At 58.3% G+C, this 26,686-nt stretch overlaps 1 protein-coding gene and 1 long non-coding RNA gene across 6 annotated transcripts in view; one reads left to right on the forward strand and one right to left on the reverse strand.

The window, feature by feature from the left end:
* The window catches only part of GSE1 (Gse1 coiled-coil protein), a 420,112-nt gene that overhangs the window by 73,696 nt on the left and 319,730 nt on the right, over positions 1 to 26,686 (forward strand). The gene's annotated exons all lie outside the window — the stretch shown is intronic.
* On the reverse strand, positions 18,056 to 26,452 carry LOC309649030. The gene is made up of 2 exons (XR_014256917.1): positions 23,957 to 26,452; positions 18,056 to 23,679 (listed from the first exon to the last, which is right to left on the reverse strand). It is a non-coding gene; the product is annotated as an uncharacterized lncRNA (long non-coding RNA).

Raw genomic sequence — 26,686 nt, forward strand, 5'->3', positions numbered from 1 at the left:
GGCCTGCTGCTGTCTCTTCATCTCTCTCTGGGGCCAGAGCCACTTCGGGGAGGCCCCGGGGGCTGCCAGGCAGAGGGAAGTTTCCCCAGAGGCCCCTCGGGGTCCTGGGCCTAGGCCAGGCCTTGACCCCTGCCAACGGAGGATGGGGGCTCCAGGCAAAGAATGAGGGTGTCACTGGGTGGCCTGGGAGACGGTGGGAAGCTGGGGGTGGGGCGAGGGCAGAGAGAAAATAACCCCGTGGTAGGGACGTGTGCCCCTGGGTCTCCAAGGGCCTGGTGGACGCCTCTCAGCCAGTCATCTGCGCCGCAGCCCCACTGAGTGACACCTACCCCCGCCGCGTGTCACCGCCACTGTGTGTTCCAGCCCGCCCCACTGGGTGCCAGGCACCAGAAGACTCTTCTTTGGGTGAGGAGGCTGAGGGTCTAGAAACAGCCAGACGGGGGTGTCAGCTGTGACTGGTGTCAGAGACTGCAGTCACAGCTCTCCGGGAAGGTGGGTGACCCTCCCAGAGACACAGAGAGGGTGAGCGACCAGCGCCGAGCTGCACAGGGCTGTAGCTAGACCGCCCTCTTGGGGCTGTTCTCGCTATGGAAGCATCAGTGCAGGAGGTGGAGGACCCAGCGAGAAGGAAGAGCTGGAGGGGAAAGGGGTCCTGTGCAGAGCCAGGAGGGGCGCTGGAGCAGCTCAGAGGCGGTGGCGCCCCTGACTCGGCCTCCTGGAGCTGGAGACCCCCCATAGGGGGTTAGTCTGGCTGGAGCTGAAGGAACGGAGGGGCCGGGGTGGGGGGCCTGGTGGAAGTGGGGGGCGTCTAGTGAGGGATGGGACAGGGCCACGCGCCTCCCAGCACAAGCTCCTGAAAGGACCCTGGATGGTGGCCCCGGGCTGGAGTGGCCCATGGGAGGGGCCCCATGGCAGCCCACCTGCCCTGCCAACAGCATGGGGGGGGGCGGAGAGGGGGTGCTCCAGCCCCACCCCCTCCAGCAAGCCCTCCCAGGCCCCTAGCCCTGCAGTCACCTCTGGTCTTAGGGGGTTACACCATGGCTTTAATTTCAGTGACCTTGACGCTTGTCAGGTCAAATATTTCAACTCAGTGGACCTATCTAGCAGGAGTGGGTTTCCATGGCAACGGGGGCTGACCCACAGGAGCCTCCCCGCCCCCTGCGCACTCCGCTGTCCGAGAAGCCTCTCTGCGCGCCTGCCTGCACACCCACCGTCAAGCCCTCCCCCCGTGAGTTGTAACCGCTCTGGGCTGGCCCATCGCCCCCCAGACTGTGCTGCGCGAAGGCCAGGCTCGTGTCTGGTGGGGCCCCGCCCCACCGCCTCCATGTCCTGTAACATGAGCACACGGGGCTGTTGTCCACCAGGACACAGGGAATCCGTGTGTGGCCTCAGGCTCAGCATCAAGATGGGCTCTTGTTTTTTTCGTGGGGACGTCCGTTGACCCGCCCCGCCCAGCTGCAGAGCAAAGGGGGAGGGGTGTGTCTCGGCATTTTGGCAGGAATTCAACCGAGATGCCCAGTTTCACACAATCTGTGACCCAGTGGGAATCGTCCTTTCCCAGGAGCTCAGGCCACGTGGGAATTGGGTGTTCCACCCATATTGTCAGCTCCCAGTCTTCACGGTGGTTCTCATCTCCCCTCCCACCCCGCAGGGCCACCCCCATGGTCCAGGCGCTGTCCGTCTGCCCTGGCAAACCCCGTCTCTGCTTGTGTTCCTACAGCCCGGGCACAGAGCGAATGCTTTCCTGCCAGTGGCACCTCCTCTGCGACCCCATCACCAACCAACATTTATTGAGTGCTTGCTGTGTGCCAGGCACACATAGAGCCCTCTATGTGCATGATTTAATCCTTGTAACACCCTTCGAGGGCTCTTGGGGGATGGGTGTCCAGGTGCCACCACTCACTAGGTATGTGACTTTAGGGAAATGAGTTTGCCTCCTGGTGCCTCAGTGTTTCCATCTGTATAATGGACTGTTGCCGGACCTCTGTGAGTGAACTCATGTGGAGTTTAGAACTGTGCCTGACTTCTGGTTCGGGCTCGGGGGCGGTCAGCAATTCGTGTGTGTCTCCCTGCCCTGCAGAGAAGGGGGGCACAGAGAGGGTATGCACATATCCAAGGTGGCACAGCTGGTTCTGACCACCAGGTAGCATTTCCAGCAGGCTCCGTGGGGGCCGCATGAGAGAGGGGAGAGCCAGCTCAGGTGAGGGGTCAGCTGAGCCCCATCTGCTGGAGCCCTGGCTGCTGGTAGGAGAGGGCTTGGCATTTATTGATCCCCCTTTTCCTGAGGCCACCCACCTTTGACAGTGTCCACGGGCCCCAGCAAATGACCTTGAACGGATAATCAGAACAGTAGCCATCTACTCGGGTGTGTTCTGGGCGCCCGTTCATTGAGTTCTCCTGCGATCTCTGAGGTCTGAGCTGTTGTCACCCCTATTCTAGAGAGCAGTCAGGGGTTTGAGGATTTCCATAGCTCAGTGGGACTGACAACAGCAGGGGTGTAGAAGCACTTATGATGTCCCCCATAAATGTGTTCATCTCATAGCATCTCCCCTAAACCTTATGATGTAGGGCTTCTGATCACCCCCACTCTACAGATGGGCAAACTGAGGCCCGCGAGCCACTTGCCCCAGGTCACACAGGTGGCAGGGGCAGAGCCCAGGCCCTCTGCCACTTTGCTGGCCCCTCCCAGCCGACGCTCAGCACGCCCGGAACAGGAAGTGTGCCCTTCAAGAATAACTTCTTTCGGAAAACTGACGACGACACGTTATTTTTTCTAATGGTTTTAATTTATCCCCCTTTCCTCGGAGAGTGTCAGAGGCAATCTGCTTCCCTCAGCCTCTGCGTGCCTCTCCGTCTCGTTAGTGGCTCAGCTTTGAACATATTTCCTTTTATCATGTGGTGACACGAGGTGGCAGAGGGCGATTCCGGGAGAGGCTGTCGGGGCGGGGCCGAGCTGGAGTTTGCATCGCTCCTGACAGCTAATTAGACGCGTGTCTTTGCACCGGGAGGCCTCTCATATGCCAGGCGTCATCGTCGCAGCCCTGAAGCCGCACGCCGAGGCTTCAGAGGAGACCCGCCACGGCCTCCCGCCTCCAGCCCTGGATTGGAGATGTCCAGGGTAGCGGTTTGCATTTCGGCGGTGCCCTTGGACTGCGGGCCCTCTGGGGCCTGCTTGTCGGCTGGGGTTAGGAGGGCAGGGCCAGAACGGCGGATTCCTGGGGACCGAATTTGCCAACAGTTGCAGGGTTCTGGATTAGGACCCAGACCCGAGTGGGAGTCTGAGGCTCTGTTTGTCCTCAGGCAAGTCTGTTCCTCCCCGGGGCTCAGTTTCCTTATCTGCAAATTGGGTATAAAGGGATACTCATTCTGGCTCCCTCAAGCTTGCCGCAAGCATCCAGTAAAGGAATGTGTCACACAGGGAGCTGAAAGAACTAAGAAGTGTCTAGGTTCTATGGATCCAATTTGTATTGAGCAACCTACTGAGTGCCAGACCCTGTTCTGGGCGCTGGGGGCAGAGCAGTGAACAGAAAAGCTGCTGACCTTTCAAAAGGGAAGGAGAAAATAACAAACCGAGAAATAGCATATGTAATCCCTGCTGTTGTCAGGGAGGGGGCCGGGCTGGCTTGCATCCTCCTGACAGCTAATTAGAGGTGATTAGAGGCAGGGAGGAGAGGGAAGCGTGGGGTGGGTAGAGAGCGTGGGGAGGGGAGAAGGGTGCAGTTTCAAACAGCGTGGTCAGGAAAGGCCTCACTGACATCATCGGTTCTTATTACTGTCGTGTTTGTTTACGAGGATGAATGACAAAGATCATTTACCACCACTCCCCATTTTGGCTTGTTAGAAAAACACAGTGTATTCCTTTATACTTTTTAGGGCAGGGGTCTCACACATGAGCGGCATCAGGATCCCCTGGGGTGCCTGGTATACACATCACCAGGCCTTCCCCAGAGTTCCTCATGCAGAATCTGCATTTCTGCATTTCTGAGGCTGCTGGCTCGGGGACCCCTGGTCTGGGCCGGGAATAAACTTGTCTCATGCGCGAAAGCTTGACTTTCTTCTACCTGGTGGATGTGGCCGAGAGCCGCGGATTCCTGTGACACATAGTTCCGAGGCACTGAGGATCAGATCAAACTGTATGAAACCGCCTCTTGTTCTATTGCATTTGGTTCAGCTTCACATATGCTGGGTCTAAACAGCTGTCCTGGCCTCACGGAGCTGCTGATTAGCAGGGAGGACAGACGTACGGACACTGTGTGCGGGCACAGAGCTCAGTCCAGGGTGGGAGAGGTCAGCCTGGGCATCAGGGAAGGCTTCCAGGAGGAGGTGACACCTGAGTGGTATTTCCACAGACTCTCAGTGCCACCAGGTAGGGAAGGTGGGATGGGTGTTCCAGGTGGAGGGGACCTTTTGTCCACTGGTTAGGAGTGAGTGAGCTTGGGGCCCAACCTGCTGGGGGAGGGCTGGGGGTGAGCTAGATGAGGGACTGGGACCCCTCTCCAAGGGCCTCAGATATCCTGCCAGGGACATTTGATCCTGGAGTTTTATCCTGAGGGCAAAGGGGGCCCCTGATGGATGAGGTGTAACATCTTTGTGTGGACACATGTCTTGGATACAGAATATGATTCTGCCTTCCCCTAGATCCTTTCCGGATCACAAGGAAACCCTGGGGGGGGGAGCCCCATCTCAGACTGGCCCAGTACAGCGGTGTGAACCAGCCCCCCACCCCACATGCCTGGCACTGCTGGCCAGGGGCTGATCCAGGTGGAACGGGAGCCTTGGCTGCACCCCAGGCTGGCCCTTGATGGGGTGTCACACACCTCCTCTCTGGGTTTCCGGGGCCATCTTTATTTTACAGTGGTCCCCCTGTCCCCACCATCGCCTTATTTTTAATTTCTGACCTAGTGGTGCTCAGAGCCCCCTCCACTTTGCATCCTTGGCCCCAAGCCTGCTTGGAGACCTGAGAACCACCTTCAGAGCAGCCTGGGGCGGCAGGGTGGGGAAGGGGCTGGCAGGTGCAGCCTCCGGGGCCTTCACTCTGTGCAGTCCATCTGTGTGGGGTGGCCCCAGGGGCTCGGGCCCTCGCCCTCCCCGCCAGCTCCCCAGCAGCAGCTGTTCCAGGAGGGTAGTCAGGGAGAAGGATGTGAAGCTGGGTCCTCCCTCTCTTGAGAATCCCGGGTACCAGATGTGTCAGGACCATGCAGGCAGCTGGGACCAGGAGGGCTGGAGCAGCGGGGTTAAGTCCTTGCATTTCAAGATCAGACATTCTGAGTCCTGACTTGGGTTGCTGTGTGATGCCAGTCTGGTGACTTCGCCTCTCTGTGCCTCCATGCTCGCCTCTGAGAAATGGGACAGTGACAGCAGAATGGCCTTGTGGGGGTGTGGTAAAGAGTGAACAGGCAGGTGCCCCTGGTGTGCTTGGAGCGGTAGGTGGCGTGTTGTAAATGCACAGTAAACATTCGGGGTGGGGGGCTGCTTCCCTCTATCGCCAGATTGGGAGTCATGGGAAGGGGGAGGTAAACATCATTTTGTTACTCTTAAGAGCACACGAGCAGTGGAATTAGAGGAGTAAGGGCCTGCGGGTAGATGCAGGGAGTGTAGACAAGGGGCTGAAACCAGCTTGTTTGTAGCAGGAAAAACTTGTCACCAATCTTGGCAGCCTGGCACGTCAGTTTCATCAACAAAACAGAAAGGAGCTTGCGGCCACCCTGCAGTGGGTGGAGGCAGTCATGGCTGCTGCCAACAGGAGTTGGCTGCTCAGACGTGCTGCCTTTCCTGCCGAGTCTGACCTCCTGGGACCCAGTCTCTGGTCTCTGGAACCCTCCCACACACTGCCTCCCAGCCCAGGCCCCCTTCTGGCCTCCTCTTGAGTATGCCCGGACTGTCTCTTGTAACTGGGATCCCCCACCCCTCCTTTCTCTTCTGAGAAAACTCACCCTAGGTGTCACCTCCTCCAGGAAGTCTCCCATGATAGGCTCCTCCAAATCAGCTTTCTGGGAACTGGTTTCATATCTCTCTCCCCCATGAAACGTGAGTTCCTCAGGCCAAGGCCTGTGTCTCTGGTTTCTCCTGTATGGTCAGCACCAGGAGGGCCAGGGGCCTTACGTTTGATGAGTGAATGAATGAATGATGTTATTCTCTGCCCCAAGTTCTCCTGAGGCAACTAGATCCCAGCTGGCCATGGTTTCCTTGCACTCCTCACGATAGGTTGCTTTCTTCTGGGGCATAACCCTGACTAGCAGAGAACCCCAGGCTGGCCTGGGCGCTGGAAAACAGAGTTGTCACTGTACCCAGGAACTCCCTCCCAGAGTGGGGGTCTGTGCAAAGACAGGGTGCAAAGCCTTCTGCAGATTCCTGGGGGGTATCACCACCAGCCCGTCTCCAACCCAGATGTGCCCAAATGCATTTCCATTTGCAGAGAGTTCCAGATCACAGGCGCTGTCACATCTTGGCTCCCCGCCCTGGGCCACCTTCTCTCCTCGCTGCTTATCTCCTTCCAAGGCCAGCCTCACTCCCCCTCCTCCAGGAAGGCCTCCCTGACCTCTCCTTTATTTGTCAGCCCTGTGCCTTCCCCAGTGGCTGCCCCTAGGTCCTAGGATGTAGGTCCCCAAAGGCCCTGGGATTCACAGTCCTCCCAGGGCAGCAGGCCCCATGCCCCCAGGGTGTGGGAAGCTGCCTTGTGATACTGACCAAGACCCTGCAGTGAGGGAGCCCAGGCAGCTTCTTGCCCTGGGCATGCAGCCTGGCTCCAGGCCACCGAGCGCCACCCACCCTGCTGCCACCCTTGCTGCTGGGGGTGGGCACTGAAAGCGCCACGTTCAGGGCAGGTGCTGATTTTCGTGAGGGAAGCGTGTTCTGATCAGGCCGTGGGGGGCTTTCTGCTATGCACAGTAAACAGGGGTGCCTGGGTCCCTACTTGCACCCCAGGTGTTCGGGGCTCATGAGACCTAGGTGAGTGCATTTTTCCAAAGAGCATCCCAGGGTCAGGAGGTGAGACTGCACGTCCACGGTCATGGGGCAGGTGTGGGCCCAGGTGTCTGTGCTCAGCCTTGACGTTCTCTGGGCCCCATGCTGCCTGAGGACATTTGCCATGCTCCCCATTAGAGTGGCCTGGCGGCCAGCAGAGCCCTAGACAGACGCCGCGGAATGATGGATTCCAGGCCTTGGCTCTGGCTCCGGAGGGACGAAGGGAATCGCTCATGCTGTCAAGGGAAGGCCATTCCAAGGAGCCCACAGCTTCTCAGGGAGGCGGGGGGCGTCCTACCCCAGCCGGCCTCCTCCCCAGGCTGTGGGGCACCTTGAGGGCCATGGGGACCCCTTCCTGCCCCGGAGGGAGGCTGCTGGGAGGTGCATCTTCTCTCTCCGGGATGCCTTCTGCAGTCAGGAAGGAGTACCTTGCTCATCACCCAGTTAGGGAAACTGAGGCCCAAGGAGCAAATTGGTGCTTGTCAGGGCCCACCGGGGAGGCCTTTACCCCTTCACTCCTGCTTTTGTTCAGCCAAACTGGGGATCGCTGACAGCGAACACTGCTGAGATGCGCGGGGCCCCCCAGAACTGGGCGGGGATGACAGCATCCCTCGAAAGGAGCCCCGTGGTTGGAGCCGAGCTGGCGCCGCCGATGCTTCGTCATGGCCCCTGCAGTGGCTTCCAGGAGCTGGGCAGCCTGTGCCCGGGGCCTCCACGTGTGGACCTCTTTCTTCCCAACCTCGAGGTGGCTTCTGTTGTGCCCACTTCACAGATGGCAAGACCCAGGCCAGCGGGTCAACGTTGCTGACTTGTCATACAGCAGATGGGAGATGGAGCTGGTGCCAGGCCTGGACCCACCCTCCTAACTGGAAGGGGGTGGTTTGAGACCTGATAGAGTGAGAGAAGCAGGAAAAAGGGGTGAATGTTTTCCGGGAGTGTGTTGGGGGCCGGGAGGGGTGGGGTAGAGACAAGGATCTAGTGGCCACTCTGAGTGCCGAGTGATTGCGTCCTGGGAAAGACCCTGTGTGACCCGCATCTTTCAGAGGCCTGACGTCGGACCCGGAGTCACACAGCCAGCAGGTTGGGGAGCAGCGATTCGAACCCCTGCCCGAGGCCCATCCCTTGCTACCTTGTCCCCCCACTGCCCGCCGTCCAGTGCCCGCCAGGCCGGCCCTGCCCTCAGCCACAAGCCTGCGGCCCTGGAGCAGCCGCCTGCGTCTCGCCTCAGAAAGGGGGGATGTGTCTCCCGCTCAGCTAATTATGTGGAAAATTGGAAGAAATTGCACGAGCCTCGGTGGGAAATGAGGTCAGGGCTGAAGGTTATCGGAGCAGCAGCGGTGGCCGCTCGGCCAGCCTCCCCTGAGACTCCCAGCCCTTGAACGGAGGCAGAGTGCATCCGAGGCCCCCTCCACACCCAGAGCTAAGGTTCCTGGGAAGTGGGGATGGCAGCGGGCAGCTAACCTCGCTTCCCTGCGGTGTAGTTCCCAGTCCTTAAACGTCCAAGGCTTGGTGGAGCAGTTTCCCCATCCCCGCTGCATCCCTGCCCACCATGTCCGCAAGGATGCTCGGCAAGGCGGAGCAAGGGGTGGCGCAGGGCAGCCCTGGGCAATGCAGGGGCACCGCTGGGGGTCAGCAGGAAGTAAGTGAGGGCAGTGAATGTGTCTGGAGGGGGAGGGGTGTGGAGGTGCTCTGTGTGCACACAGGTGTGTGTGTGGGATAAAGCTGACTGCCTCAGCCTACCCCTCCCAGCCTGTGTCTCATCTCTCCCCACCTCCAGCACCTCGGTCCATAAATATTTATTGAGCAGCTACTGTGTGCCAGGCATATACCTGCCTTCCTCTCCACCTGTACTCACTTCTCTCCATTCTCTTGAGCACATCCACACTTTCCCCAGGCCCTGAGTTGTTTCCTCTGCCGGCCAGCCACTATTCACCCTTCAGAACCCTCTGCAGGTGGCCCCTCCTCAGACAGCTGCACGCCACATTGATACGCGCGGCTGTATAACAGGGGGCAGAGTGTGCTGGTTAAACACGGATGGTGGGGCCAGATGCCCGGTGCAAAGCCTGCTCTACCGCGAACTAGCCGGCAACCTTGGCCAAGTTGCCTCTCTGAGCCTCAGTTTCTTCATCTGTGAAGTGGGGGTGACAGAGGTGCCTGCATCAAGATGAAATGAGTCATATGTGTCATGAGCTTGGGTCCACGCCTGCCACAGCCCAGGGGCTGTCATGTCAGGCTTTGTCACTGGTGGTGAGGAAGGGTGGTTTTCTCAGCTCCCTGCCCCCCGGTAGCCTTCTCTCCTGCCTCTGTGTTCACACGGCGCTGTCCGTCCTGTTACCCTGGTGGGTTGTCCGTGCCTGGGCCCTGGGACCAGCTGTGTTCGCTGAGCTGGGGCGGCGGGCGGCAGCACAGGCCTGGGCAGCCGGGCGCCCCGGAGAACGTAGGTGCAGAGCGGTCCTTTAACACAGAGCCTCTGCCCGTTCTGACGCTCCGGGGGCTGCTCCCCCAGCGTCCTCTTCCTAATAGGCAATGATGTGATGGTGATGATAAAAGTGACAACAGTGACCACCGTACAGGGACCGCACGGCAAGCACCCCTTCCCCACTCTGCACTTCGCACACGACCCCTCCCCACCTCCCTTCCCCACCAGCCCCCTCCCTCTGCGTGGGTCCTCCGTGGGGAGCAGCGTGGGAAGTGGGTGTCACCGTTCTGGGGCGGGGTGGTCTCTCCACACTCAGAGCTGCCCAGACACAGGGTTTAAAGCAGGAGCCCCATGTCTACCCCAGGTGGCTGGGCCCGCTTTCTCCCTGTTCCCAGCAGGCTCTGATTTTAATGACCAAGGTCCAGATAGAGTGTGGGGGGGAGGGGAGGCTGCAGAAAACTCAAGGACGGGGAGAGACTGACCCTCTGAGCCAAGGGCTTCCCTTCCATAGGGCGAGCCTGGGGTGGACATGGGCCCCACGGTACATATGGGGAAACTGAGGGCTGGGATGCTCGGAAACTTGACCGAGGCCACACTGGAACTACCCTGTTTTTCTCTTTTTTTCTTGCCATGCTGTTTAACGTGGAGGTTGAGGGATGAGAATAAATGAGCCGCTCCCACCTCCACTTTCCTCCTGATTGACGGGTGGCGGCCTCCTGAAGGCTGGTGGGCCCCCCCCCCGGGGGAGCGTCCCACGTCCTTCCTCTGTGTCCCGATACGGTGTGATGGTTGCCCCTGGCGGCATCAGAGGCTGGCAGGGAGGTGGGCGTAATTGACTTGTAACATTCAGACCGTGACAGGCTGTCATCTGTGTCAGGCTTGGGGTGGGAGAGCACCTGTCAGTGTGTGTGTGCGTGTGTGTGCGCGCGTTCATGCTGTGTGTCCTGTGTGTGCTGCGTGTTCTCTCGTCATGTTTTATGGAGATAACAAACCATCTTTCCTGATTAGGGAGATCCTTACAAGCGCCGTGCAGGTGGCATACAGGGCTGGGGACCCAGGATGGTACAGGGGACTCCTGACCCGACCTTCCTCCCAGCTCTGCCTGCCCAGCCCCTCTCTCGGCCACTGAGAAGCCCCTCTTTCCAGCCTTCCTGGCTCCCTTCAAACCCCAGTCATGAGGAAGGGCTCCCAGTGCCCCTGGAAAGTAGCCAAAGTGCCCTTGTACCCTGGCCCTTGGCCGCAGGTCTGCCCGGGGTCTCCAGGTGAGAGATGGCCCTATAGGCGGGGCACCTGTGGTCCGCGCACACGCTGTGCCACTGACCCACCAGTGGGTGCTGTTGAGCACTTTGGAGTTCGCATAGCCAGCCCATTTTGCAGGCGTGAAAACTGAGGCCCAGAGAAAGCAGGTGACTTTCCTGAGGCTGCACAGCTGAACTCAAGTCCACTGGGCTCCACCCCCGCATTCTTCCTGTGCTGCTGCAGCTTTGCCTTCTGCCCAGGGCCTGGTGTGGCTTTGCTCCTGGAGAGTCACTCTGGCCAGAAGGGACCAGATAGGTGCTCCATAGTGACCTCCCTGGGCCACCAGCTCCCTGTGCAAACTCCTGGGGCTTGGCCCTTCGTGCTGCCTACCATGGCACAGCCGCCTGGTCTCTGGGGGGTGACGCAACACTGCCCGGGCCCTGTCCCTCCAGGGCTCACTGGCAGGGCGATCACCGTGCTGACTGGCCGCTCTCCCTCCCACGTCCTTCGGGAGCCTGGTCTGATGGATAAAGAGATCCTCCCCTCCCTGTGTCTTTCTCCTCCTGGGCCATTTGTCTCAGTGACATCAGGGTCTCACTGCCTCTGCCCAGGTGACTCTCCGAGCACACAGCCCACGTGGACATGCAGCCCAGCGAGCTCCGGACGCTGCGGTAGCCAGAGGTGGATTTTTCCATGTGCGTCCTCTTTTCAGATGTTTTCAGAATCTGGAAACAATTAAAGTGGCCCAGTGGGGGCCGATTTCATTAAATCAAAGCTCGCAGGCTGTTGTACTTGTTGGACTGTTGCTGCCCTGGGCTGGCTGCTTTGTTAATGCTCCGTCCTGCGTGCGGCCTTGACGGAAACACACACCAGAGGGAGGAAAAATCCATTTAATAATCCTCGGAAGCCCGGCTCCCGCGAGCCGCAGAGAATGTCGCCCTGGGTGTTTCCGGGGTGGGAGCGGTTCTGTATGAGGTCTTGCCATCCACTCCGGAAAGAGCAGTTTCTAAATGTGCCTGTCTGCAGCCTCCGACAGCCCATCCATCCCAGGCTAGCCCAGGGCAGGAGGACTGGGAAGCAGACAGCCTTGGGGGCAGACGCGCCTGGCTTCAGAGATCTGCCCCCTCTTGGAGTGGCTTTGGTTTCTCTGTTTCCTGACTGGAGCCGGTGCGCCCATCTCGTGGCTTGTTTGGAGGCACATCGGAGTCCGTCAGGCCCGCCCGTACCCCGACCCCCTTCATCCTGCAGGCCCACCTTCCAGCTACCTGCCCTTGAATGGCTTTCTTTTCCAGGTGCTTCTGGGGCCCCAGGTGCACACCTGGCCTGGGTTGGTGTATAGATACCCCAGCTCCCTCCTGTCCTGGGGGACCACTGAGCTCCCGCTCTGACATCTCTGCTTGGATCTTTGTCTGCTCCTGGGGCTGGGTGGGGTGCAGAGTGTCTCAGGGACACAAGGTCTGGAAGTGGTGGCAGAGTGTCATGGTGGTGATTGGCATCAGCAGTCTTTGGGGGGTGAGTGGAGAGGCGCCCCAAAGCCTGAAAACCCCTCCAGGCCAGGGAGGGCAGCCATGACGAACCTTCAAGGTTTACAGACTGCTTGCCTGTCGCTTGCAGCATCAGAATGTTGCCCCATCCGGAGAAGCCTTCGAGGCCTCTAGAACCAGCCCCGTCGTACAGCTGGAAACAGGCCCAGAGGGGCCAAGGGTCGGGGGGGAGGTGGGTCACAGGCCAGCAGGGGTCTTCTGACCCATGCCCCCCTTTTCCACCGTCTTGGGTCCTGGGAGAGAGTCCCAGTGGGGAGGACAGCATCACCTGGAGGGAGGGGATGAGGGGGAGGGGGGAGGTGGCAGCTTCTGGGTCACATTCTGGTTGAGACGTGCCTCGTTCTGGGGGAGCAGGCAGAGGCCCCAGGGCTGGGGTGGGGAACCTGGGGGAACCCGCAGGGACCTCGGGGCCAGGCCGGCGTCTGCAGGGCGCCTTCTCCTAAGGACTCTTCTTCCAGACACCCTCCCGCCTCACCCCTTCCCTCTCTGGAGGTCACCGCAGGTGGACGACCCCTCCCCGAGTGGGCGGCCGCCAGCCTGGGCCCAGGGGTGTGGGCTGTGCAGGTGCCAGTGCCCTGGTGTCCCCAGGCCCGCATCCAGCCTGCTCGTCGTCACTGCCCGCCTGCCGGGAGCTGAGGGACAGGCGAGCCCCAGTCCTCCTCTCCTGCACGGGTCTCAGTTCTGGGCTTTTGGCGTTCAGGCCCCCTCCTCGCCCTTGGCTGCACCGCCGAGAGCGCTCTGTCTCCGCCTGCACGTTGGAGCAGCTTCCAGTACGAGAACCATCCGTTCCTCCAACTTCGAAGGAAACATGTCTGGCCTTCACCATCCTTGCAGTGAATCCTTTGACAACTTTTGCTGTTTCTTCCCTGGTTTGAGGTCTGTTCGTGTTTCTACTGCTTCTTGGATGGATTTTGGCAGTTTTTGCTTTCCTGGAAAACTGTCCCGTTTGGGTGAGATCTTCCCACGCGTGCTGTGCAACTGCACACGGTGTTCCGTCAACCCCCCGGTGGCTGCCCGGTCGCTCGGCACCTTCTGCCCTGACCCCCTGGCCCCAGGTGCCCGGCACCCTTCTGGAGAGGCCGCCAGTTGGCCCCAGGCTGCAGCTGGTGAGCCGGAGCTCAGCAGGCCCTCCTGGCTGTGCTCGGGGGCCTGGTTTAGGGGACAGGAGGAGGAGCGGAGGAGAACCCCACGGTGCCCCATCTGTGCCAAGCGCCCCTGCATCTTCTCAGGCAAGAACGGAAGCCAGGGCTGGCTGGGAGATGACACGATGACGGCCTGGAGGGGTGTGGCGCCAGCTTCGGGGCCACACAGGCCTGCTCCCCAGAGCTGGGGGACCCCAGGCAACTTCTCAGCCTCTCCAGGCCCCAGTGTCCTCGTCTCCAATGCGGGGTGAGCATCACCCACTGCCCGGGGGGTGTGAGGGTCAGAAGGGGAGACGTGGGACCATCAAAGCTCAGCCAAGTGTCTACTTGACAAGGATGGACTTTACGGCGTGTAATTACACCTCAGTGAACTTGACCTTTAAACATTGTAAAGGAACTTATACATGAATATTCCCTGCAGTGTGATTCACAATAGCCAAAAGGTAGAAACGGTCCAAATGTCCATCAACAGATGACAGGCAAAACGGGGTCCATCCACACAATGGAATATTACTCAGCCATAAACAGCAGTGAAGCACTGACATAGGCTACAACGTGGCTGGACCTTGATGACATCCTACAAAGTGAAGGAAGCCAGTCGCAAAAGGCCACGTGTGGATGATTCCACGTATATGAAATGTCCAGAGTAAGCTACTCCATGGAGAGAGAGAGAAAGCAGATTAGTAGTTGCCAGGGGCTGGGGGCTGGGGAAGGAGGATGGGGGATGACAGCGAACGGGCACAGGGTTTCTGTTTGGGGTGATGAGAATGTGTTCTGGCACTAGACAGAGGTCATGGCTGCACAAAACTGAGAATGTACTAAATGCCACTGGATTGTTTGCTTTTAAAGTGGTTAAAATGTTCAAGTGTATCTTGTGCGTGTTTTACCACTGCGACAGAGGTAAGGGAGGGAGAGGAGGTGTCTGGGTGTTTTTTTTGTTTGTTTGTTTTTTTAAATTTTATTTATTTTATTTATTTATTTTTGACTGTGTTGGGTCTTTATTGCTGCGCGCAGACTTTCTCTAGTTGCGGTGACCAGGGGCTACTCTTCGTTGTGGTGCGTGGGCTTCTCATTGCGGTGGTTTCTCTTGTTGCCGAGCACAGGCTCTAGGCGCGCGGGCTTCAGTAATTGCGGCACGCCGGGGTTCAGTAGTTGCAGCACGCGGGCTCAGTAGTTGTGGCTCGCGGACTCCAGAGCGCAGGCTCAGTAGTTGTGGCACACGGGCTTAGTTGCTCCACGGCATGTGGGATCTTCCCGGACCAGAGCTTGAACCCGTGTCCCCTGCATTGGCAGGTGGATTCTTAACTACTGCGCCACCAGGGAAGTCTGTCTGGGTGTTTTTGATGACACCCATCAGTGATGTTCGGTGAGGCCCTCCTGAGGCCTGACTTGGGACCCGGGGTCCCAGCGGCCGTGCACTCTGCTGCCTGGGGGATTCGGAATTGCATCAGGCTTGCCCGCTCTCTGCGAGCAGGGCTGATGGGCAGCTTAGTCTTTGCAGTGCTGATGGGGCTCAATGCCCTTTCCCTTCTCCCCAGCGGGAGCGACAGAACCCAGAGAACTGGGCTGGGCTGGTCCGATCATTGGCACCTGCCCCCTGGAATAGGTCACCTGCCACCTCCTCGGTGCAAAAAGCCGAGCCCTGGACGCTGTAGGCTCCCTGGGGGGCTGGCCCTGCTCCTTCTGCAGTTCATGGGGAACACAAGGCATATTCTGCCATTTCTCCATCAGCAGACTTGAGGAGCAACGTATCCCTAATTATAGCTCGTTGGCAGCCCGGGTCCAGCGCTGGGAGCTTGTCAGGACTGAGAAGCCGCACAGGATTCTGCTGGGGCTGCCCGCAGAGCGTGACGTGGCGTGTTCAGCCGGCCACAGGTGCAGGGGGGTGCCCGTGTTGCCCTCCTGACCCCCCATGGGCAGAGGAAGATTCCAGAGCCAGAGCCCCAGGAATTGGGAGGAGGATGGGCAGTTCCTGCCAGGACAGCCAACCAGAGCTCCAGCCCCTCAATACCAGACATGAAAGCCATGTAGAAGGCAGGGGGACGCAGAGGAAGCCCAGGCCCAGGGCCCTGGGAGGGCAGAGGCCTGGGGGTGGGAGAGCACGGCCTGGGGAGGGGCTCGGGCCCTCACACCAGCAGGAGCATCTTGAGGGAAGGGCCTGGGTCACACACAGGAAGTGCCTTGGCCTGCATCTCAGCTGCCTCACCAGGCTCATTGTAAATACCCAGTGAATTTGAACCATGCCAGCGAAAGGAGAGGAGCCAGCACCCAGCATTCCACCCCCAGGCCCGTGGGCGTCAAGGCCGAATCCCAGGGGTCTGTCTTGGGGTGGAGAACCAGTCAGGACCCCACCCAGGGGCCCAGCGTGGTTACATTCAGGTCATGACCCCACCCAGCCTGGATGCAGGTGGGAGCCCAGCAGAGAGGTGCACCAGGGTGCCGAGCCCCACGCCCCCAGCAGATGGCGCCCTTGGCCTGGGAAGGGAAGAGGCAGATGGCTGAGCTGCAGGCCTGCACGCTGCCCTCTGACCTGGTTTATTTCTGCACACGTGGGTACCAGGCCTCACACAGGCCCAGTCTCAGCTCTAGCAGGGCCGTGGGCAAAACCAGAGGGGATGCTCCTAAGCCCTAGGCCTCAGGGTCCCCATCCCAGCAATGGGTGCATTTCCTGCCTCTGAGGGTGGGGAGCCCATAGATAATTTAGCCATGTGCTAGCATGACAGCCAGAGCCACAGAGGAGGTGGTCTTAACTCTTAGGCTGCATTGATGGGGTTCACGTCCCCACTTTGCAGATGAGGAAACGGGGGCCCAGAGAGGTTGCGTTACTTTCCCAAGGTCACACAGCTGGGAGGACTAGACCAGGCCAGTTGTGTCCACCTTGCAGGGCAGCTGGAAGACCCTTCTGGTGGCTGCAAAGACCCTTCTGCTTTAGCTGAGTGCTTGCTGTGTGCACTGTTGGAGGACTTTACACAAATCTCCGAACTTAATCCAGAGGAGGAAGCTGAGGCAGAAGGACCTCAGGAAGGTGGCCTAGGAGCCTCAGAGCTGCTTTGGGGTGGGCTAGGAAGTCTGGTTCAGAGCTAGGCTGGGTCAGAGTCATCTATTCGCCCACAGTTTTCTGAGCACCTACTGTGTGCCAGCAACCCCCCCCCCCGCCCCCCGCCCCGCTGCAGCTTGCTGGGGAAGAAAAACGTGAATAAAATCAGCTGACAGTCACTGAACAGTTACCGCTGCAGCAGGGCCAAGGAAGAGACTGCCCAATTCTTCAGGGCAGTGTTAAGGCTATTTGATCCAGAAAGGGCGGTGGGGTCAGGGAGGCCTCTGGAGCGTGACGACCAGGAGTGACCAGAGGCAGCTGGCCGGAGAGAGGCTGCAGAGGTGGCATGGGGAGCGGCCTTTGTGCAGGTGTGGTCCAGGGCAGGGGGCAATGAGGCTGAACAGCAGCGTGGGAGCCACCCAGAAGCCTCAGAAACGCACTCGTGGTCCCACCTAGGCCCACCCCAGGCCCAGGCTGCTCAGATGTGCACGCCAGCCACTCAGGCTCTCGTGGGTCCAGGGCAGCGCCTGAGACTCTGCATTTCTAACAACTCCCAGTGATACCTGTGATGCTGGTCTAGGCCTCACTTTGAGGCGCCACCTGGAGGAGCCCCTGGGGTGCAGCTGGGCAGCTGTCAGGGGACGGGGCAGGTAGGGGCCTGGTGGAGGGGGGGGCCCTCCATCACCTGGGCCTCCCCCGTGGAGTATTTGCTCTCTTTTTTATGTCTGTCTCCAGCAGCTCAGGCCTAAAGTTTCTTTCCCGCCCCTGACTCTGGGCTGTGTCGGGACCGGCTCATGTCCTCCAAGCTGTGTGCGCCTGGGGGAGACCTCAAGTGACCCCAGGACGTCCGGCTGCAGGGCCTTTGACTGGGGCGGCCTGTGGTTTCCTCTGAGCCTCCACCTCGGGGCTCCTTCCTGCCTGGGGGACATGGGGTCCTGGTGCCATCTCTGTATGCAGGGGGGACATGGGTAGTAAAACAGGCCTCAGGGTCTTTCCTGGCTCCACTCACGGGAAGCACAGTGGTGGCCACTCTTGCTCTAATTATATGGTCCCGTTTGAACCTTACAGCTGCCCCATAAGGAAAGTCATCATTAGGACCCATTTTACAGATGACAAAACTGAGGAGAGAGGTGCCCGGTTCTCTGGGCCAAAGTACAGGATTTGTTTCCAAGTGGGCAGGGGGCTCCCCTGGATTCACCCTCCCTAAGTGGAGGGACCCTTCGCTGACCCAGGCGCTGCAGGTCTCGGCCTGAGACCCTGTGTCCTGGCTGTGGAGCCATGGATCAGAGATGGCGGGGAGCAACAGTGAGTGGTCCTTGTCTGCTGCTCGAGGAAGGGGCTCGGTGCCCGTTACCAAATGGCACTTTTGCTGTTTTTATTTGCTTGTTTCTCATCAGCTTTTTTGAGAAAGGTGACATTGCACCTAATAATGCAGATTAAAAAAAAAAAAAAATCCCTTGATCCCAGACTGACTTGTGCTTCCCCTATGAGCATGAATTCCTGAGGGTTTTTTGTTTTTGTTTTTTTACCTCAAATGTTTGGGGGTATGTGTTTACCCTCAATTTTTTTGTTGTTTGCTTTTTTGTTTTGTTTTAACATCTTTATTGGAGTATAATTGCTTTACAGTGGTGTGTTAGTCTCTGCTGTATAACAAAGTGAATCAGCTATACATGTACAGATATCACCCTATCTCCTTCCTCTTACCCCTAATTTTTTTTTTTTTTAATTTATATTTATTTTTGGCTGTGTTGGGTCTTCGTTTCTGTGCGAGGGCTTTCTCTAGTTGCGGCAAGTGGGGGCCACTCTTCATCGCGGTGTGCGGGCCTCTCACTATCGCGGCCTCTCTTGTTGCAGAGCACAGGCTCCAGACGCGCAGGCTCAGTAGTTGTGGCTCACGGGCCCAGTTGCTCCGCGGCATGTGGGATCTTCCCAGACGAGGGCTCGAACCCGTGTCCCCTGCGTTGGCAGGCAGATTCTCAACCACTGTGCCACCAGGGAAGCTCCACCCCCAATTGTAAAAAATGCAAATGATGTGATGTTACATGGCGTGGAAGAGAGGCTTTCGGGGCCTGGTTTGTTCCTCCAGCTCAGGTGTGGAGCGTTGTGGCTGATGCAGGGAGGGTGGGAAACCAGCGGGGAGGGAGGGAGCTCCAGGTCTAAGTCCCTGGGGTGGGGACCCGTGTTTTCTTGTTCCCAGGCATGAAACTCCTCTGCGAAGCCTGCCATGAATCCCACTGAAGGTAGCTCCTGAGCTTGGCACCTCAGCGTGCTCACCTGTAACAGGGCTCGCACCCTCCCTGCCTGCTTCTTGGAGTTGATGGGGAGCAATTGAGCCCCGGTATCTGAATGCCTGTGAATCCCCCAGGAGCTGGGCCAGGGTTGCAGGTGATTCTCTTCTGAACTCCAACTCCTCTTGTGTTCAGTGAAGTCCCTGAGACACTGACCCTCCCCTGCCCAAGTTAGGATCTGAATTGTGAGCGAAGCCCATCTCTTGGAAGGAATATCATCTCAGAGCGAACAGCTGGCTTTAATCTGGTGGGATCGCCAGCCGGGGAGACGGGCGTTCACTGAGTCAAAGTGTGTGACTCCAGGAATTCCCAGTGGGATGACTTAATTCTTTGCACCCACAGAGTTGAGGGGGGAAATTGAGCCCTGCCCGGGGCCCCAGAAAGCGTTCCCTTTCACCCACAGCTGCTGAAGTCAGCACTTTCGTTGGCAGTTTTCCCAGAACTAGAAGGTCTGCAGCTCTCATTCCAAAGCCCGTGTCATTTAGGAGCAGGCAGAGCTGGCCCTTGGGGACCCAGCTTCCCTGCAGGTAGAGCCTGAGGTGTTTGGGGGGAGCTCGGAGCCAAGAGCGTGGAGGGTGCGGGGAGCATGCACCCAGCTCCTGCTTCTGCCTGCTCGGTGACCTTGACAAAGTCCCTCACTGGTCCAGGATGAGACTTCTTTGCCCAAGATACCTCCCAGCCCTGCAGTCTCTGATTTCTCCCATGGGGGTCAATTCCTGGCGGAGGTCGCTGGGGCCCACAATCTCTTTTATTGGGGGACTCCCCCCACCAACATCGTTCCTGCAAACTATTATCATTAGTTTCCAAAACGTGTCCCTTGCTTCCTTGTATTTGCATAAACGTCTTTTCTTTTTCGAAGCCCTCTGAGGACATTGTCTTATGTTACCACGTCTGGTTTCTTAGAAAAACAAGACAGAGACAAGCAGAGGGCCCGGGTACAAGGAGTGGGTCCCATGGGCTGAGCTGGTGCGGCCGAGGTTGGCACCCTGGGGTGGAACCCTCTCCCGGTTCTGAGGGTGCCTGCCCGGCCCACCCTGGCTGAATGTGTTCCTGCAGCTGGGCCAGGTGAGAACTCACCTGAGAAGGGCCAAACCAGGTGGAAGAGCTGGGCCAGGTGCCCTTGCTGTGCTCGTGTGTCTCTGGTCGCTGTGGGGAAGTTTGGGAAGAATGGTGCTCCCTGCTCTAAAGTTCCTTAAGGAAAGATCCAGAAAGGTGAAGAAGCAGACGGCTTCTCTTTCTACCCGAGCACCCCTGAGCTTTAGAGCTGCAAGGGATCTTACGGGGCGTCAGTGCTGGACCTTGAGGGGGGATATCTGGGGCCTGGGGACTTATCCGAGGTCACAAATTCTCGTCAGCAGGCAAGTGATGGCTTCTTTCTGGAACAGCACTTGGGGGTGATGTTCACACCCCCGCCCCCCTCCAGCCGGCCACAGAGCGGCTCAAAGCATTCCCAGCCACGAGTTAATTAACCCTCCCAGCACCTCTCCAAAGGAGATAATTATTACTCATATCCCTTCCGTAGGTGGTTAAACCGAGGCCCACAGGGGTTGAGCAAGTGTATTAAATGCCCCATAGAGAAGTTACTCTGCATCAGAGCTTAATCTAACCTGCCTCTTAATTAGTCGGGGCTGTTAGTTTCCAGTACTTTCAAAGACTCCAGTTTTGTTGTTTTCTTTAAAAAACCATACGCAATGCTCCAGGAAAAGAAAACCCCAGAAGAACATAAATTTCAAGCTCTGTCCAACCTGGTCTCTGTGGGCAGAACGGAGGGGAATGGACATGGCGGCGGGGGAGTGAGGGGGGCAGTTACATCCCAAAGGCTCTGCTTCTTCTTAGGTGATTCAGCCCACTTCCCAGGTGATGGGTGATGTCTTTACTGGATAGGAAGGGGGGAGGGGCAAGAGATGAGAGTTCCTTCTAAGCGTCATTGCTGCTTTCGGGCTTTCAGAAGATCTAGAAGCAACGCTGGAGAGATTCACGTGTCTGAGCGGGTGTATGATTCCCATCACATGCAGGATTATTTAGCCAGAAATCCCGGGGTCCCTGGGTTCAGCCCCCCCCATATGCAGAGTGCTAGCTTCCCTCAGAGCCTCAGGGTTTACATTTGCCCCCTCTGGGGTCTTGGGCACCATGGGCAGTGCTGGAGGTGACCTCAGGGGCCACCCTCTGGTCACCATGCTTTTTCACTATTAGTTTACATCGACCTGCCAGTGACCTGCCTCCTGCTGGGGTTGACTCATTTTAAAGCTTTCCTCCCTCCAGGCTTGTGAAAGTTGCTTTTACCAAAAAGGCCTGCTCCAGAGTTCTTGGGTCTCCGGGGGACTCAGGGGGTTTACAGAACCAGGTCAGGGCTGCAAATCCCAGAGTGCCAAGCAGCAGAGTCAGAAAGGTCCAGAGAAGCGTCCAGGTAGCCCATCGTTTTCATGACGAGGACGCCAATCCCCAGAGGAACGGGGTTTGCAACAACACGTGTTGCTGGAGCCGGGGGCACCCCAAAGGCCCTTGTTTTTCCTAGGAGAATTTTATCGTGAGTGTGACTTCCTTCTTTCTGTCCATAATGTTATACATTTTCTGTACCAAGGTTTAAGTCCAGATTCACCTTTATTGCCTACTGCAAGGTTTTGTTTCCTGAGTAACTTGTATACTTCAGTGCTGTATTACTAATTACTGATACTGCAAGATCGATCACCCCCAAACGTAGTGACCTAAAACCACAGTGAGCATTGACTGTCTCTCCCGGCTTCTGTGGATTGGGACTTCAGGAGTGGCTTGACCGGGTGTAGTTCTAGCTCAGGGTTTCTCGAGACGTCGGCGGGGGCTGGACTCAGCTGCGGGCTGGCTCAGGGTGGGAGGATGTGCTTCCAAGGTGGGCCCTCGGATGGCAGGGGAGCTGGGTCCTGTCTCCGTGGGGCGTCTCTCCGCAGGGCTGCTTGAGTGACCTCACAACATGGCGGCTGGATTCCCCACGAGAGCCGGGTGGAAGGGGTAAAACCTTTGATGTCCTCGCCTCAGGAGTCATAAGCTGTCCCTTCCACCGTATTTCGCTGGCCACACAGGTCCCTGCCCTTGCTTCACTGGCCTCCAACTCACCCCTCCTTGCTCTGTCCTAACCAAGTGCTGAATTGGCAGAAGCTGGAAATACCCTGCGGGGGTGGAGTTGGCGCTGTAGAAGCTGGAGCTGAGCGGGTGCCAGCCCCGTGTGCCCCTAGCTGCTCAGCTCCGCTTGGCTTCCAGCTGGGGCTGCAGCCGAGGGGGAGCCATGCACACTCTTCTTCTGGAGCACAGGGGCCTCGTGAGACCCACCGCCCTCACGCATGCTCTGACTCGGGCAGAGCGGGCGGCCGGGGCCCCAGAGGGACCTGGGTCTTCACCCGCTGCGGCCAGAGAGTGGGGTTGGGCCGGTGCTAAATCCTCAGCCGCCCTCCCCCGGGGGTGAACAGGAGTTGCAGGAGGGCAGGCTTCCGCTGCACTGTGCAGCCTCGTCAGGCCCGTGCACCCGGGGAAGGGCACTAAAGTGAGAATGAAAAGAACCTTTGCAGCTGTTTGTGCAGCCAGGCCTGTTCTCCGTGCTTCCTAAGTGCGGTAGCTCATATAACCCTCAGACAACCCCTAGGGAGTGCAGACTGCTATTACCCCCATGTTAGAGATAACTGAGGCCCAGAGAAGTTAAGTCCCTTGCTGAAGGCCACACAGCTAGGAAAGGGCGGAACTGGGATTTGAACCCAAGCAGTCTGGCTCCAGAGTTCTGATCTACTCTGCGTGTGTATCCCTCCTGCCTGGGTGTCCCTGGGCCCATCTCTTTGCCCCTCCGAGCCTCGGTTTCCTCGTGTGAGTGACATGGAGTGGGGAGCGGGGGGCGGGACCGCACAGGCTCCGTGCCTCCTCCCGCGATTCCGTGCGTGCCCGCGGCTGGGGCTCTCCCGCGTGGACAGCTGCCTGCCAGTCCTCAGAAGCACGTGGCTCTGCTTTCAAGATGCCCCCCGGCCCAGGAGAAGGCCCCGCGTGTCAGGAGGCCGAGAGAATTGAGAATCTGCCCAACGGGTTGTGCTTTAGCTGTCACTGCAGGACGACTCTTGGCGTGTAATCACAGCGTGCGGCACAGGGACAAAGAACATGACAGCAGAGGATGAGCAGACAGAGAGAAGGCGGGAGAGGGCAGAGCCGGTGGGGGCCGGGCCCGGGAGCCTCCGCTTACATCTACTCTCAGAGCACTCGGGGAGGTGGCCGGGGAGACCTGCCCCGGCGCCCTTCCCTCTGCTCCTGCCCCAGACACCTGACCTCCGAGAGGTGCAGCCTCCCCGGCCCCCAGGACTCTGTCACTACAGCACACAGCCCTGGGTTTTTCATGTCCACCAATTAAGGCATCTGCCGGGTTGACGCTTCTCAGGAACTCGGTGCAGACCTTGTGTTTGAGCCAGTGAGGGGGTGGTGAGGGCCACTAACTGGATGTTAAACGCCCGCTGCTGGGGAGTCGTGGGCCGTGGCGTGTCGGGATCATTCGGGCTGGAGGGATGGTTGGGAAAATGGTGGCGCAGGACTAATAAAGGGAAGGCTTGCCAATGCCTGGCGAGGGCTGGCACGCGCGGCCACTGTGCAAACAGAGGCTGCCTGCTCGGCGGCTGTGTGCGGACTTTCACCGGCCGGCAGCAAACAGGCATTGGGAAGACTTCAGCTCAGCCGTATCTGGGCTCCTTTTTGTATCAGATGTACAGCAACAGGCCAGAATTTGAATCAGAAAATTATCAGCGAACGTAGAGGGAACGATGGAAATAGCGGAACGCCGTTTGCAGACAGCAGTCATCATTGTTTCGGGCAGGAATCATCAATGGTTACGGAAATCAGTGGGCAGAAAGATGATGAAAATGAGACGTACGCGTTGTCTCAAAGCGTCTTTCCCCGAGATCTTTCTTGATCGCAAAGGGGAGAGTGGTCACTTTAAACCCACGCCAAGTGATCCGTGGTACCATCGTGAGGGTGGGACAGAAGACATCGAGGGACTCCAGATATCAGACACTGAGAAGGATGCGGCATCACTTCCGGGGCGTTCCTGCCGAAAATGACCTGTTTGGTAAACTAAGGAGAGTGGGTGCTTCTTGACCCAGCTGCCTCTGCACAGGGAGGGGCTTTGGACCAGCCCTTCGATGCTCAGTGTGGTCTGTGCTCCAGCGGCAGCCCCCTCCCCGGAGTGTGCAAGGAATGCAGCGTCTTGAGCCCCCCCCCCACAGAATAGAACTTGCGCTTTGCTGGAGCACCCACCCCCCGCCCCAGGTGCTCCACAAGCACAGTGAAGGTTGCAAACACCTCCCTCAAGAATTTGAAAGCACCTTTCAGCTCGCAGAGAGAGTGGTTTCGATCCAGTCAGTTTCAGCATCACGGGAAACCAGAACTTCGCGACAGGACCCTGGCAGACGCGTGGGAGCAAATGGGGACACTGAGGCCGGTTATCAGGGAGACTGGCTGGCTCCCTGGGCTGTTGCTGCAGAAAAGGTGATGTCCTGACACCTCGTCACAGAAAGGCTCCTGCTCTCTCCCGCAGCCCCCTCGTCCTGAGCTGCTGAACTGACAACCCGGGGCCCACGTGGGCTACTCACTCGAGCAGGAGGAGGGCAGCAGACCCTGCCATGGAAAACACGCACGGACAGAGGGCCCGTCCCCCCCAGCTCGTTAGTGGGAACACGGTGGCCACTTGATGTTTTCCGAGGAAGGGTTCAGGCGGCTCAGCCCACGTGCTGGCATCAGCGCCCGGTATCTTTGCCAAGTGACTCACTTGAAACGGGAACATTTATTTGAGGGAATGTGTGACAACACAGCTCTGGAAAATCAAATGGGGGTGTCTGTATCCGCGTGCCTGGCTGGTCTCCCCTCAAATCACCACCTGGCCGAATCGGGGGCTTGGCGTGCCAGGGTGGCCGATCACAAGGTGGGCTTCCAGATGCTGGCCCTCGCACCAGGAGACGTCCACCCTGACAATAGATCGTTGTCGAGCGCCTGGCCCAGAAGGCTGGGTCCTGTTATAATAAATTAAGAGCAGGCACGTCTGAGCTATAATCATCGCCACGAGGAGTTCTCGGCTTGCCAAAAATTATTTGGCGCCGCGGCGGACACATCTGTGAGTCCAAAGCCCAACAGCTTCAGATCGGATTGTGGGGGGTGTTTTTTTTTTTTTTTTGCGGAAAGATGAAAGGTTGGGGGGCTATTGGAACATCTGTTCTGCTATCGCTTGGGAAGTTTCAAGTCAGGCGAGTTTGTATTATCAGCCAGAGTGGGGTGTTTTATTCCCTGCGTAGGGAGTTCAAAAAAGAAAGAAAAAAAAAAAAAGTGAAAACAGCATGTGAGTGTCTTCCTTGTTCTGTGGTGTGGGGCTCGGAGGTCTCCTGGGGTCTGGGGCCCTGCAGGAACCAGCTGCAGTGGTTCCGCCCGTGAATCCGCCTGCCAATGTAGGGGACACAGATTTGAGCCCGGGTCTGGGAAGATCCCACATGCCCGCGGAGTAACTAAGCCCATGCGCCACAACTACTGAGCCTGCGCTCTAGAGCCCACGAGCCACAGCTACTGAGCCTGCGTGCCACAATTACTGAGCCCGCATGCCTAGAGCCCGTGCTCCGCAATAAGAGAAGCCACCGCAATGAGAAGCCCGCGTACCGCGACGCAGAGTAGCCCCCGCTTGCCGCAACTAGAGAAAGCCCACGTGCAGCATCGAAGACCCAGTGCAGCCAAAAGTAAATAAATTAAATAAATTTATAATTAAAAGAAAAAAAAGACGAGCTATTGAAAACTGTGCGTCCACCCTGGGAAGGACCAGGGACTGCGGGCTCCAGGGGGGGTCACCCACCTGCCGCGGGGGACGGCTGCTGCCTCGGCTGCACACACAGCCCTGGGCACCGCCTCTGTTCCCCCCCACCCCCCGAGCATCTCAGGGGATGGGGACAGCAGATGACTGTTCTGTGGTGTCACTGAGAACTCTGGCTCGTGTGAGGGACCAGCTGGAGGCAGGCGCTGGGGTCTGTTCGAGACAGATGGCTCTGTCAGATTTGGCTCCCGGAAATTGTGCAAGACACGCTGCACTTGGCGGGCCTGCAGAGACCTGGGCTCCAGGGTGGCCTTGCAGCCGACTCGGTGCGGCCCAAAGCAAACGCTACGTGCCTGCCCCCTGTGCCACCCACGCCAGGGTTTTATAGGAGGACCTGTTGGAGGACCAGGAGCTAACCAACCACTCTCGACCTCACAGTGACCCCTGAGCCTTTCCTGATCTGCCCACAGCCCCACCTCTGGCCTCCTCTCTCCTCCTTACTCTGTTCTAACCCAGCTCCTGTTCTTGCTGTTCCTCATATACGCCGGCCATGTCGCTGCCCCAGGGCCTTTGCATGTGCTATTCCCGCTGCCTGGAATACTGTTCCTCCTGATAGCTGCATGGCTCGCTCCCTCACTTCCTTCCAGGGCTTCCTTAATTGCTACCTTCCCACAGCCATCCTATCTAAAATTCCAGCCCCCAGCTCAACAACACCTCTCCCACCTCCTGAGCTTTATTTTCCTTCTCCACGTGTGTCCCTAACATACTGTTTTACTTGTTTGGTACCTATCTCCCCCAGTCCCTCTGAAACCTAACTAAGCTCCGTTGGCCGCAGAGATGGCCCGATTTGCTCATGGCTGTGCACACGGTGCCAAGGTCAGTGCCTGGCACACAGTAGGTACTTAATAAATATTTGTGGAAGGAAGAAATGAAGATCAGTGAGAAAGAAGCACTACTGACCTTCCCCTCCCCACTTTTTGACATTTAAAAAAATAATGAAAGAGGCACTGACTCTGAATTCACTGGAGAATGTCCGAGCCAGCGGGGGGGTGGGGGGTGGGGGGAGGGAACCTCACAGACAACAAAGCCAAGTGGGCAGGTGGGCAGAGACCCAGAGTGAGGAAGTGGCCTGCCTGAGGCCACGCCCAGCACCCGTGCACCCACCTCGCCCGCTCACAGTCTCAGCCGCCTGCTGAGGACGTGGCAGCCTGGGAATCTGTAACACGTCAAGCACTGGCTGGAGACCCGACAAGGTTCCAGGAGG

Source organism: Balaenoptera physalus (assembly GCF_965194825.1).
Source record: "Balaenoptera physalus genome assembly, chromosome: 19".
In the NCBI taxonomy this organism is placed as follows: Eukaryota; Metazoa; Chordata; class Mammalia; order Artiodactyla; family Balaenopteridae; genus Balaenoptera; species Balaenoptera physalus.